This window comes from Astyanax mexicanus, chromosome 10 (assembly GCF_023375975.1).
Source record: "Astyanax mexicanus isolate ESR-SI-001 chromosome 10, AstMex3_surface, whole genome shotgun sequence".
Lineage (NCBI taxonomy): Eukaryota > Metazoa > Chordata > Actinopteri > Characiformes > Acestrorhamphidae > Astyanax > Astyanax mexicanus.
The window spans coordinates 39227778-39242998 of NC_064417.1; the positions used below are offsets into that span (position 1 = coordinate 39227778).

The following is a 15221-nucleotide window of genomic DNA, read 5'->3' on the forward strand; positions in this document are numbered from 1 at the left end:
GCCTTACACACACTGGTTCAGTACCGATTGCCGCTCTGCTATGGATTGCTAATGTCTGTCCTCTCCCAGCCCTGTGGACGAGTAAGGAGAGAAACATCTGGATGAGAAAATGCTGGAAAAAACAGCAGCTATGCAACGTGGCATTTTCCATCCTGGCTGCGGCAGACAGAGTGAGCTGGAGTGGGAGCAGGCCGTGGTGGAGGAGGTGTAATTACTCAGGCTCTCTGGAGCTGCAGACGTGGCGCTGTCTATGAAGCCTAACAAGTCTTCACATGGCTATCTGCTTTCTGGAACCCCCACCATTATATCCCCTCATTCTAATTACAATTAGGTGTAATTATACCAGCTAGCATCTGCAGATCAAGGGCAGCAGCACCTGAACTGTGTCAGGTGATAATTTATGGGACTCCCTGGAAAAGATTAGCTGTGCTGGTACATACTGTAGGTGGTAAAAGGCATGGTATAATACAGTTTTGCCCTTAGTTTGCCCTTTATGAAATGTATGTAGTTTGCTTTCAGTGTAAATATCAGATTATAACTATTTCATTTTCATTCATTACAAGCTATTCATTTTTCAAGGTAAGTGGTTTCCTGGATAGTGGATAGGGGTCTTATGATCATTTTCTTTTCATCGTCTGACTATGTATGCATTTTTCTCAGACGTCCTCTGTGAAAATTACAGGCTAAATTACCTACTATTTTTCTCTGAATTTAAGTCCCGTCCAGTTTCGTCATGTTGTGTTTAATAAAATAGCTATTTGTCCACTGCCACGCACCGTTATTACACTTTGGGTGCACGTTTCCACATAGATTACATTACATTACATTTGGCAGACGCTTTTGTCCAAAGCAACTTACAATAGTCAAGTACAATGTAAAATAAGTTTAAAGGTAAAACATCTTTGGATAGGGATAAAAGGAGGTCAAAGGGGAATAATAGGATAGAGGAGTGAAGGAGGGGAAGAAGGAAATGAGGTTAGAAGTAGTTAGTGTGTTAGAGGTGTTAAGAGAGTAAGTGCTCTTTGAAGAGCTCTGTCTTCATGAGTTTCTTAAAGATAGCGAGAGATTCTCCTGATCTGGTAGTGGAAGGTAGTTTGTTCCACCATTGGGGAACTCTGTATGGGAACAGTCTGGATTGCTTTGTGTGAATGTTTGGCAAAGCGAGGCGACGTTCATTGGAGGAGCGCAGCGGCCGGGAGGTAGCGTAAGCCTTCAGGAGCGAGTGCAGGTAGGAAGGAGCCTGTTCTGTCATCACCTTGTAGGCGATTGTAAGAGCTTTGAATTTGATGCGAGCATCAACTGGTAGCCAATGGAGCTCAATGAGCAGCGGGGTGACATGTGCCCGTTTTGGCTGGTTGAAGACCAGACGTGCTGCTGCGTTCTGGATCATCTGGAGTGGTTTTACTACGCAGGCCGGGAGGCCAGTTAGCAGGGCATTGCAGTAGTCGAGGCGTGAGATGACGACCGCTTGCACCAGGAGTTGGGTGGCCTGTTGCGTCAAGAACGGTCTAATTTTTCGGATGTTATAGAGCGCAAAGCGGCAGGACTGAGCAACTGAGGCCACATGGTGCACATTTGGCCTCAGATCCACGTAAACACAACAGCGAGTGGAAATGGAGGAGCTACTGAAAGCGATGTGATGTGATAGAGAAAGCTAAAAAACTCACTGATGCAAGATTTTTATCACTGAGTAGAAGTGTAATTTTTTTTTCACAGACGTCCCCCTGAGAAACTAATCCTGTCTTATCTAGCCTCAGTCCTAAAGTTTGCTGTCAAGTAACACACTGCCCCAATTGGTGGTGTGATGATGACTTCTAAAACTGTTCTAAAACGTTTGACAGTGTGGATAAATTTTATTGTTGATAAACATGATATTTTTCCGCAGATTTCTGCAGACAAAACTGAAAGCGATGTTTTTCTCCTGAATTAAAATGTTAGATCTGTAAAAAATGTGTAAGACGAACTGACTACACACTGAAATATCTGTTTTTATATTTAGTTGTAAAGGTTTCTCTGTAAATGTAATTATAATGTATGATCATAATGTACAAAACTCCACTTTATTACCCTGCATTCTTTCGAAGACAGAAATAGTATTTATGTTTGGTTTGGAATGCAGTTTCTATTCATTCCACCACCAACATGTTGATGTGATGTATTTTGGACTACTCTCTTTCTCTGGCTAGTTTATGGGAAATGCCTCTATTGGGGCCTTGCCTGAAAATAGAATCTGTATCGTGCAGTGGACGGCACGATCTCTTCTGACCATCATTTCCTCAATAAAGCACCACAGACTCTTAAAAGGATCACAGCCTCGGTGGGGGACACAAGGCCTCTATTCATTCTGCTTCCTGTTTTTGCCTCTGTGTAAACGCAGAGCACATCAAATCCTGCAATGGCAAATAATATTAAACATGGGACTGGAATAAATTACAGCACCTGAGTTTACAGTGGAGATAAACCAGGCGCGCCACACCTCCACACAGTAAACAGTAATATAGCCCCACCTGCGACCTCCGGGAGGTGCTAACAAAAGCAGAGCAAAGGTGCGAATTTAGGTGAGGTGTTAATGGACAGCATTTTCCATACAAAAACATGACAAAAACAGTAGAAACAGCAACAGCATGTGGGATGACATAAGTTGCTCTGCCTGAGTAGAACACACACTGTCTTTCATTACATCACTTCACAGGCAGCCCGCACAAAGCAACACAGAGCAAGAGGCTTTTCCAACACAAGGCTCATCATTGTCTCAGATTATTGGTCTGGGTGTGTAATTTTGAAATGGACAGCTCAGCGCACTGGCAACTCTTTTTGTCATTAACCCTTAGAAATCTTAGACATTAACCCTTGGAAAATATATAATTGTTGTCTTGTAGTATTTAAATGTAGTTCACCAATTATTACCAATTTCATGAACTGTAGTTATTAATTTTGAGATACTGTATATTGTAAGTAGATTAGATTAGAATAGAGACTATTAAAGAGCTTTTGTAATCAGAATGAAGTTACTACAGTTCAGGAAGTTTAGGCTGTGGGCTATGTGGTGACTAAAATAAGGCGTGTTTTGCTAAATGGTCGCTATAGTGGTTGCTATGGTGTTGCTGGGTGTTCACTTTGGTATCCTTGGTAATTGTTAGGTGGAGATGAAGTGCTATACAAAGAGATATTGGTGTTATTGTGCTGTGAAGGCATAATAGATCTGTACACTCATGGCTGTAAACACAGTATAGCAGGAATTAAAGGAACGAATTATTGTAAAATTCTTTAATCATATGCAGAACAAGCAGAATGGAGAAATTTAGCTCAGTCTTTTATTTTAGCAGAAATATTTCCAATATTTATATGGCTTAGTTGTTTTTTAGAACAACTAGTGCTCTTTTAGAAATTTCTGGTGGGTTTGCACTCCCAGATGTATGGTTGATGTCTTCCTCATCCACACACACAGTGAGAAATGGCAGCCAATCACACACACCCTACTCTTAACCGGAAACAACCCCCACTTGGAAAACTGCATCAGGCACTGAGGAATTCCAATCCATATCTGGGCATACAAAGACACATACTTAAACCCACACACCAGAACAATTTAGAGTATCTATTTTTTCTGGGCAATTTAAAGCATCCAATTTACTTGATCTACATGTATGACTGTGAAAGGAAATCAGATTCCTTGAACCCAAGTCTCCAGCGCTGGGAGGAAAATGTGCTAACCACTAAGCCACGTGCCACCCAAGAAAGAAATAAAAAGAAAAAACAGAATGTAAAAATGTGAAAGATACATTTAAAAGTGAGATTTGCAGATTTTCCATAACCCAGTGTTGTCAATTAGTCAGGCACAAGAACAGATTGATGATATACATACGTTTTTGTTAAATTCTGGTTTATATGGTTATAAAAACAATATATCCAGATTATTTCTGCTATTAGGTTGCGATTGCTCTCGCTTTAATTTTTTAATCATGTTTCAAATCAATTGCTTGCGTAGTTAACAATACTAACAATTAACAATACCAGATAAACAATGAAAAGAAGTTGTAATTGAGTCTGTCTTGGAGGAATCCCAGAAACACTTTAGAGACTGAAGGAGAAAGGCTCCTCAGGAGGATGCATGCTCCTGAAACACAATGGCTGCTCATCCTTTCCTTCCTTGACTTACTTCCTTAAGAGATTGACAGGACCAAAATGAAAACGTGGGGGAAAATGTGGGGGATCAGTCCCGGCGGAGGATAATGACTGGGAGACAGATGGAGTGAGGGAATGGGATGGTGAGCATGGAGAGGTCGCATTGTCTGTAACTTTCTCCTGCAGCTGTTAAGTGGGTGTAATGTCAGCATGGCAGGGCTGGAGTGGGTACAGCATGGGCTGTCTGTGGCAGGGCCACTCCCAGTACCAGCTTTCAGCCTCACCGCTGAGGAGGAGGTGACGTGTACAGTGGAGACTAAACCACTGCTGCACATTCTGTTCTGGCCGAGCGGGCTGTCCGCAGGCCGGCTCATGGAACAGCACCAGCAGGAGGAGAGAATTGCGGTGTAGTGCAGATCAGTGGCTAAAGAATATCATGCTTATGCTATTTCAATGCATATGTTACATCTGCAGAGACAGCAGGACAGGTAAAGATTAGATAAAAAAGGAAAATTTGATAAGAGTTAGTTTTAGAGCCCTGAAGGTTTGAATATTTTTAGTTTAAATGACTTCTAAGCATGTATAAGCTTAGAAAGGAATTCTATCTTTTATAGTTTCATCTGTTTCTAATTGAATCCATTTTCACAATATTATAATAAAAGTGTCAGCGTGATGCATTTCTAATATTTAACTCGGCCACAGTCAGCCAGACTATTCTAAAAAAAAAAAAACAAGCTTCAGCAAATGAATTTTAATATTTCACTCTTCCTCATTTATTTCTCAACAGAAAAAGGCATTTTGGCAGATTGAAGGGCTTTAATAGGTTGGTGATTAGAATATAAAGGAGTAAAAAGTGATATCCCATTCATGTCTTCATATTGCCACATCATCACTTTTGCCTCAAAGGCCTAATTTGCATTTAATTACTGACTTATAATGTGGAGGTGCTCTAAAGTATGTGACTTTGGTTGGGGCAAAGATATCCAGATGCAGTTTTACAAGACTATATCGTCTTAGAATAAAACCTGCGGTGGAAAAAAAGAGAAGCTCTGCTCTGACTGGCGTGCATCACCACTACGGCTTACAGGAGCCACAAGTCCTTACAAGCAAGTCTGTTCCATTACCAGCCATATTTTCAGCGTCATCGGGTAGTTATCTTTGCTTATGAAAGACCAGTAATCAATATCTCTTTGAATGGGGAGAGACTTAATTACTGGAAACCGAGGGTCAAATTAGTGTAAAAAAAAAACACATTTTAAATCTAATGAAAATCTGATGAAACGCCATGAACCTCATCAGCATTTGTAGCTCAATACAACACAAAAAAAAAATTTCTTCATGTTTGGCTAATGTGCTTGCACAGATCTAAATATTGACCCTCCCACGCCCTCTCCCTACAGCCTGGAAGCTGAATGGCTGTTGATTGTTATTTATATTTTTGACATCTTTTAAATGTGAACTGTGAGTTGTGGAGATCATGTAAGACATACAAAAAAAATCAAGCTTTGCATGCTGGGGAGTGGAATGTGTACTCTGAGTCTTCTTTTTCATTGGTCCACTTGAATACACTTGCCTCTACCTGCATGGCATGCTAGCATGTGCACACATTCAGTCTTGCATGCTCTGTGCACTTTGAAAGAAAGAAGGAATGTTTCTTTGTGCCCTTGAACCTCGGTTTATCAGCTGGTGCCTTCTCACTCTTCCATGCCAGTGTATATCCCTGAAACAAATCAGAAAAGATCCTGCTCTGTTATTCCATGTGCCATGTTCTCAGTGTAGCTCATGTTAGCTTATGCTAGATTCTTCTGTGTGGATCTCTTGTCTCTTCTCTGCAGTCTTGGCCTGATGCAGAGGTGAGGCCTAATTCTAATCTTGTGACAGCAAGGATGTCTCAGGGTTTCCTTTCAAACAGAGAAAGCCCTGTTGCAGCACGTATGCAAGCGCCAATCTTTTTCAGTTTTTGTAGATAAAGGGCTGATTATAGTGGAGCCGAGGGCAGTCTAAACAAGCGTCTGAGGATACTTTGACTAGCTGTGATACACTATCTGATCACATACACCTGAATGTACACTCAGGGTGTTTGAACGGCAAATTTATGCTCAACGTTAAATAAAAAATTGGGATATGCATACAGTGCATGTCCTCTAAAAGCTTCAGGCTTAATTATACATCTGTGCCATCAGCTGCACAAGTGGCCAACACTGTTGTGAGCATTTATACTACTTGTGCATGTGTTTGTCTGCATCACTCTGCAGTTTACAGAGCAAAAAATGGGAATGGGTAAGGGAAGGCTCAGCAGATCAATCATAGTGGCTGTGGTCTGCGTTGCCATGGCGCATAGCTACATTTAGGTGGAGATGTGCATCAGCCTACTGCAGCATGCATTTGACACAGAACCAAAATTTGCCTTTAAAGATACAGATGAAACATAGCAGCACAACTTAAAGTCTTATAAGTGCAGCCAACAGTTCAAATTAATTATGACCACTATGACCATATTCTTATGACCAAGAATATAAATTATGGTGGAACTTCTTGACTATAATAGACTCACAGACCACCACCATTTAAACCACCACCTCCTTGATTTTGTTTAAAGTAAGTGCATCATCAGACTTCCCAAGTCTCCCAAATGTCGTGGGAGTCTACTGCATATCAATAATGGCTCCCTGATGCTCGCAAATCAGACACAATCTCCCAGAATCTAGAACGAGCCACAAACACAACGCCTGCAACACAGACTTTTCCACCAATCACATGTGTAAATGAGAGGGAGAGGCAGAGAAAGTTCTCCCCTCGAGTGCATATTCATGAAGCGCATGCAAAACAGAGATAATTCTGATTGGCCTGTTCTCTACAAAGACTCAGTCAGCCAATCAGTTTTTAGTGTGAGCGGGAACTGTTTTTTTTCCCTCCTGGACGGGATGCATTCAAGAGCATCATGGCTCTCATCAAAACTCATTTCACCTCTGACTACTGTAAACTATATCCATGTCTGGTAAAAGTAAAAAACTACGAAAGCCTGCAGAACAGTTTGTATTAGGGATTTTAGCATTGCCCACGGGGGACAAAATTATTGCAAAAGGCATGTTGAGGTGAGTTAGCGTGACTATATTTTTTCTCCATTTTTGCAACTTGAAATGTCTGCATTATCATCACAGCCCCCTTCACCATGTTTGCTGTCATTAGATACTTTACTCTAAAGTGCCCTCTAGTGGATGTACTGCTTAATGTCTATGACAACATAAATAATGTGTGACTGACTATTGTATGTGATGGCTCTCCATAACATCACACAAGCTGTATGGTAAGCAGAATTAAAGCTAACTTAACAGTCATCAAATCCCAAACAATCCTGGATTCTTCACTGAGGACAATATGGTTCAACACTACTTAAAACTAAGGCAACAGCACTGATAATGGGCAATTTATTAAAATTACGGAAAAAAGTGTGTTATTGAGAACAACAACAATCTCTCACTAAGAGGTACACTACCCACAAGTAGACTCTGAGACCTTTTATAGGGCAGCAAGTGAAAAGATTTTACACACTCTTGTGTCTTATCAGACCACACTTGAAATCATTTACATAGCTCCCTATCTGAGACTAACGGCATGTTTTTCACCCAGAGGAAAAAAAAACCTATTAAGATTATTATGTATGTAGTATACAGGAAGCCAAGCAAGCCTTACCACTGGTTAGGCATTTATGATCTGATTAGAAGACAGAGATTAATTACCAGCATAGAAATAGACAGCAAATTCATCCAGTCATGTTTTGATTTTTAGTGGGTGGGATCAATATTGTGAGACAGAGCATCACTCTGGGCCTTCAAAAAGCCAGATATGTCAAAGAGTATGATTAAGAGCAGTATCCTTTGGAGACATACATTTTGCAGTTTTAGTACCTGACAGAATGCCAGTTTTGCTCATACACCCAGACATTTAGCTTGTCCTCACTTATTTTCAGTGTGACCACTGTCTCAAGTGTACACAGTTCACTGTTATGATATTATGTTTGTCTTTATGTTTAGAAGGCAAATTTAGCTTTACATGGGGATATATGACACTTAAACAAGAAATACAGTATTTTAGCCATTAAATGTACTTTTGTGGAGAACACTTTATTCATTACTTACTGTGAACAAAATAAATGTTCAAAGGATTTCTTTGAAGTCCCACCTTCTCACTGCTGCATTTATATCAACCTTTGGTTAAACTGATTTCCTCCGCTAAATGGCCACAGCTTTAAAATGTCTAAATGCAAAAGAAAAAAACCCAAAATTAGTTAGATTTAAATTATGTACTTATTCATATTAATATTCAATTCGTTGTAATCTATGTTTTACATTGACATGGAAAAAATCATAATGTTAAAAATGCTAAGTGCTTTTTTTTTGCTCCATTTACTGGGTCAATGTTTTCATTTGGACATGTTTGACAGTCAGTCCTGGTCTCTTGTGTGCATTTATTTAATGCACATGATGAAAGAGAAAGCTAAAATACTTCTGTGCTGCATATTTGTCCTTATCAATGCAGGAACAGAATGTCCTTTGATTAAATGATCTCAGTCTGCCAAGGTGCACAGGATATGAAGGGAACTTTTTCATTCGGCTACATACTGCAGCCTGTTTTTCTAAAGGTGCTACAGAATGCAGAAAGCTGTGTTATAGCTTATATAATGTTCAAATAAATTAGGAAGTATCAGCTCATTAGAGATAGTTTAGATGAGATTACAACCCTGCTATTTTGCCTCAGAATGCTGAGTGTGCTGAATTTCCTTTATGGTGGACCTGTGAAAAAAATTACCAGATTTGTTTTTATAGTCTGGTTTAGCTGAAGCACAGCATATCATAGCTATTTACACTGTACAAGAATATTGAATGAATATTCATTTTTTGTTATATTCCACAGGCTTACCAGATAGTGTTGTACTCTTTCTGTGTCCTCTCAGGATCCTGTCATGGTGTACAGTTAACAGTTACCTAGCTAGCTGAAAACTGTAGCTAGCCTTGTTAGCTTTTAGCCTAGCATTTGCTCCCTTCCTCCAGTTTGGCCTCCTCGCGTGGCATTATTGACTTCCCCATCTGATGTAGTTGGGTCTATTGTGAGGTAATACAGTTTGTTTTTGATGGAGCAGACATTTTGCTTAGTAAAGGTGCCCACTCAGTTCACATTTGGAGTTTGAGCTCCATTCTGCAGACTCTGACACAGAAGAGCTGATTCACATAGCCAGGCAGGGTTGCCATGTCCAACAAAAAAGTAGCCCAAAGTAGCTAGTTTTTAAAGTAGCCCAAAAAACGCAGCCCGCCATCCTTGAATTTTCACCTGCGAATGGATTTTCAAACAAGCCCAATTTGGCAGGAAAACCGCAAACCTGGAAACTCTGTAGGCAGGGTTGCCAGGTCCACCTAAAATATCCAGCCCAAACCCCACCCTTCAAAAGCTTAAACTAACCCAAAATATATGTCTGTCATTTATTATCAGTATTGCTATGTCATTAATAATATTGTAACATTAGTGTTTTATTAGTTATTTTATAACAGTTTAATATTCCAGTCAAGAACATTTAATAGTAATATAATCAGCAAAAAAAAAAAAAGAAACCTGCTCTGCATCTGCCCTTTCTTTGGTTGGGTTTATTTAAAGGGGTTTATGTGAATTTTGGTGGGTTATGTGTTTAAGTGTGCTCATTCTGTGTTTGATTTCGTTTTGGCAGCATTATTCACCCTCCTGGGGTGGAGAGTGGATAAGAGTCTCCACTTGCTACACTGTTATCACTATTTTTGCTATATTATCATCATAAGGTGATCCTAAAATTACAGTAATATCGTCATGTCCTACTGTAATCTAAAACCTGTGTGGATTTGGTCCATTTTTATAGCTCGGTTTTAGTTACGCTGGATATTTTTAATTGATGAGACGTTCATAAAGGTCATGTTCAAAGTTTATGGTGTGTCACTTCATGTTCCAAACACTCATTATTCAACTATGCCAAGATGAATCATGTCCCAATTTTTAAGGTATTGTTCAAAATAAATGTTATTTTTTAATACTGTGGCCTCAGTCATCTTTTTTTAGCTTTTCAGTTTGAATTAGTGAGCAGACTTTAATCAATAAAAAACCTCAATTGATTTTTTTATGGCCTACAAAACTTTATTTGGACAGTCATCTTTAGATGTGGTAAATTTGCTCCAGTTTCAGTTTCTCCAGGATGTAGCACTAAAATTATTATTATTATTATATCAACTATTTATGTCAAATTATTTACAGAATTTGAATGAATCTTATTATATGGCTACAATATTAAACTCTTTTTAACGTATTTTTTTCAATAACAGATTTTAACATACATGCAAATAGAGTAAAGTGTATTTGCGTCGTTTCCTTGGCTGTTTTGAAGTATAATGGAGTGTTTAAAGCATTCTGGCAGATAAGCAAGGCTATTATCCTTACACAGGTAATGGAAAAAGGATACAGAGGACACCACACCTGCTACCTCACACATGTATGTGTGTGTGTGTGTGTAGGTGTGTGTTTTAGTGTACATATCTGATGGGCTCTGTTTGCTAAAAACCTTAAAAGCAAACAGGCTCTGTTTGAGTCAATCTGGCTCCCGTTTTGATTTGAACATCTCGGTGCTGACCATGCCCATTGGATAACAACTTGTCTAGGAAGACGTTCAACTGAATTATCACATTGTGTACAAGGCAGGACAGGATTCCTTCCTCTGCAGCAATGGCTGAAATAGAACTTTTCCTCTTTATTGGGTAATCCATAAAAAAAATCAGCAGCATCTGGATGAGGAGATGGAGACATTGATGCTTATTTTTCATATACCAAGACTCAATCAAGAATTCACATTATAGGCTTGACCTGAAATAAAAAAAAAGAAGAAGAGAAGAAAAAAATAAGGACTGGGATTTGTCATGAAGAATTCAGGAAGAGTGTTGACTGCCCTCGTCGGTGTGGAGTTCCTGTTGTACACCATATGCCTCTGTGCCCCTCAGTGGCTGGTGATGCCGGGGGTTATGTATGAAGGCCTCTTTGCTATCTGTAACTCATACAAAGGCTTGTCCAGTTGCACTGCACTTCCAGCCTGGATTGGTGAGCATTCTTTGCATTTTATCTTTCCCTCCTAAAGCCCAACAGAATGAAAAACATTGAACTTCCAGTGAAAGTCAATGCAAACAAAAATATATTTAATAAAAACATATATTCATCTTAAAGTTTTAACAAAATGTAAAATGTCCAAAAGGTTAAAAATACCAAAAATGGACATAGGTTTTGTCTGACAGCTATGATATTACCTGTGTAAATGAGCCCATGTTTGTAAAAAAAAAGAGTCTTGGCAGAAAGTTTGAGATTTTTAAATGGTTGCAAAATTTAAATCTGATAATTGCCTCACTCATGTCAACACAGATTTGCACTTATCTGAATACCCAAGTGCATGTAATCTCAATGATCAGATTACTAAAAATCTGATTTTCTGCAGTTATCAGATTATTGTACATATGAACTCACTCACTGCTGGGTTTGCTAAATCACTTTCAAAGAAATCAAAGTAGCACAGTATTTGTAGTCATCATTAAATGTAAACCAATATTTTTTTTCCAATAATGTATTTTAAATAATGTACTTTAGTTCCCCCAAATTTGCACAGTAGTGCATATCTATTGGTTCTGCAAGGCGCATTTTCTGTCTTTCGTCATTCGAATCATGCCAAACACATTCAGAAATGCTGAGGTCTGGATGAAACAGCAGTAGCGTCAGTAGTTTGATTTCTGAATGTTCTTTTTTATCTGTTTTCTTAATAAGCTCCACATTTTTAGACATGCAACTTTGAGTAGAAGGAAGGACAGAATCAACTGTAGTATGTTTCTAAAGTGATAGTGGAGCTTGATTATTTTGAAAGTTTTAAGTGCTGTTTATCTGATGGAGACAGGTCATGGTGGTCCACATCTTGCACAGTAACTTAAGCATAATGACTGTTCTGACTGTAAACTAAACAAAATAAGGTCAGTCTCTGACTTTTAATGGTACTTTACTTTTGGAAAATGGTGTCACATTGAATTCTACCAATATCAGCTGTGAATACCAGTATATTCATTGCAGGACTGTATAGGAACGGTCAAAAGATGCTGATTTACTGCTTGATTGACATTGCACAAATAGAGATAACAATTTATGAAAAGGGAAGGTCAAACAACAGTATTTATAACAGTAATAAACATGGACAAATGGTTAAGTATTGCCTCAACTAATAATTAACTAATACTGGTTAAGACATTATTAAACATTACCAAATTTCATTGCTTAAAAAGTTGTGAATAATTAAAACAATAAACATTTCAGAACATTTAGTTTAAAATGTTACTCAAATAAAATATAGGCTCTTTAAACTTTATAAGAGTGATGCCATAGAAGAACCATCTTTGGTTACATCAAGAGGTGCATGCTTTTGAAAAGCATATAAGCTATATTTCTCTTTTGTTCAATTGAATTATGGCACAATAAATGTTGTAATACATTTTTATATAAAGAATCATCCTTTACAATTAAACACACTGTGCTTTAAACACTGATATGTATATTGTATAATTTTTTTCAGAGCTTTAATAGAACTATTTTGTGCTCCTATATGTTAAGCAGATATAATAAATGGACAGTGAGTGTGGAAACAAGGAGGTGGGCACTATTATTTTTAAGAGTGTACTCCTCTCCTGCTTAGGCTCGTACAGTTTGGCCTGGATGTTCCTGGCAGGCTCCTGCACACTTTCTTTGGCCACACTTTTTGCTCTCAGAGCAGCTCTTATCAGACGAAAGCGAGCCATTGCAGCCCTCCTCTTAAACATCATCTCAGGTAAGAACTGTTTGTGCTTTGTGTGTTGCCAGATGTAGGAGGATTAATTGCACTTGCTGTATTCCACACAATTATCTGCACAAGCGTTGGTGGTGCATGGCTAGGCTTCACCAGCATCTGACAACCTGTGATTACTAATAAATCACAATAACCCGCCCAGCTGCTGCTGGTGTGGTCACATGTATAGTGGAGTAGCCTTGTCCTTGGATATGCCCTTTATTACTCAGTGTAAAGTAATGAGGCATGGGATGTAAGTATGAACTGACTGATATTTCTAAATGTTTCTCTTTTAACAGTTGTGTTTTGCGTCAGTGCGCTCATTGCCTTCATGGTGTCCATTGAGGAGCACTTCCCTGACATGCTCAAGTTCCTCGGCTGGGCTTTTTACACCTGCTGCTCTACTCTCCTCTATGCTTCTCTGGTATCTGTGGCTCTTGGACTGTTGGAAGGGTCCTCAAGCGTGGGGCCAGTAAACCCACATAACTGTCAGGGCCTGCCAGTCATATCACCTTAGCCCACAAATATATTAGATATATAAGTCATAAATCCTCATTCTTCTCAGTATCAATTCTGATGCACAAGTGGATCGTTCCATTTAAGACCCAATCCCATCACACATAAAGGAAGGGTCTTGCTGGGTTACTCACTGTTTACTGGAGATGACTGCACAAGCAGCCAAAAAAAAAAAAAACACACATGTAGTATTTTCTTTGAAAAAAAATTACAATATCCATAGCATTATTACAACAAGCAGAAAAATTGCATTCTAACATCTACATAAGGGCTGCTGCATAATTTAAGGTGGAAAAAAAAAAACATTCAAACGAGAATCTAGTGAATAGCTACGTTTGACTCCGTATTACAGCGGAATTGGGGTGGATGCTAATAAATAATTGTCGCATCATATTTTCAAAGAGATACAATGCCGCAAAAGTACTAAAGTCCTGTAGTGAAGAACTGAACTGAACACTCCTCTGCTATCACCACCGACTGAGAGGGTCATCTACACCAGAGCTAATAAAGCAGTGTTCTTTATATTTTTATTTATTTTGACGAAATATCAAGTTTTTTAAGGGTTGTCCCATTTCTAATAGAGACGATTTTAAACATTGTTCCTTATAACTCAAAAACAAGGAGTAGAGGTACAAATTAGAAATGGTATTCAGCCTTAGTAGTACTTGGCTGTTGTCTATTCTTATACACTGCAATGTGTAAGTAATATTTTTCATCGTTCATTTCATCTTGGCAAATACAAGGCAATATGTTACGGCTTATGTTTAGTATGCAGTAGGCTTGTATTTTGCCTCTAATAAAGTGTAATATTGCCCCCCACTGGCAAACTGAGGGCAATTACATTTAGAATTTTCACAAGGATCAGTTCTAGGAACAGCAGTTGCAGACAGCTTCGCTAATACACATTATATAAATATTGAAACATTGTATAAATATTACATTGGAATTTTTTTTCTTTATATTGTTTAAAAAAATGTATGATGGATGTACCAAAAGAATGTACCAAAAGATGCTCCTAAATTCTTGAAATAAAATCTTTTTACATAATCTTCTATTGGAAGTAAACATGGTATATGTGCAACATATATACACAGAAATACATATATATGTATATGTATATATATACACTACCGTTCAAAAGTTTGGGGTCACTCAAACAATTTTGTGTTTTCCATGAAAAGTCACACTTATTCACCACCATACGTTGTGAAATGAATAGAAAATAGAGTCAAGACATTGACAAGGTTAGAAATAATGATTTGTATTTGAAATAACATTGTTTTTACATCAAACTTTGCTTTCATCAAAGAATCCTCCATTTGCAGCAATTACAGCATTGCACACCTTTGGCATTCTAGCTGTTAATTTGTTGAGGTAAGCTGGAGAAATTGCTCCCCACGCTTCTAGAACAGCTCCCACAAGTTGGATTGATTGGATGGGCACTTCTGGCGTACCATACGGTCAAGCTGCTCCCACAACAGCTCAATGGGGTTCAGATCTGGTGACTGCGCTGGCCACTCCATTACCAATAGAAAAGCAGCTGCCTGCTTCGGCTGTAAATAGTTCTTACACAATTTGGAGGTGTGTTTAGGGTCATTGTCCTGTTGTAGGACGGAATTGGCTCCGATCAGGCGCTGTCCACTGGGTATGGCATGGCGTTGCAAAATGGAGTGATAGCCTTCCTTATTCAGAATCCCTTTTACCCTGTACAAATCTCCCA

The 15221-nt window shown here is 38.7% G+C and overlaps 1 long non-coding RNA gene across 1 annotated transcript; it reads right to left on the reverse strand.

Annotated features, from left to right (window-relative positions):
- Positions 1-3292: 3292 nt before the first annotated feature.
- On the reverse strand, positions 3293-9509 carry LOC111195790 (uncharacterized). Its single transcript, XR_002651813.2, has 3 exons — positions 9046-9509; positions 8265-8382; positions 3293-5845 (listed from the first exon to the last, which is right to left on the reverse strand). It is a non-coding gene; the product is annotated as an uncharacterized LOC111195790 (long non-coding RNA).
- Positions 9510-15221: the final 5712 nt, after the last annotated feature.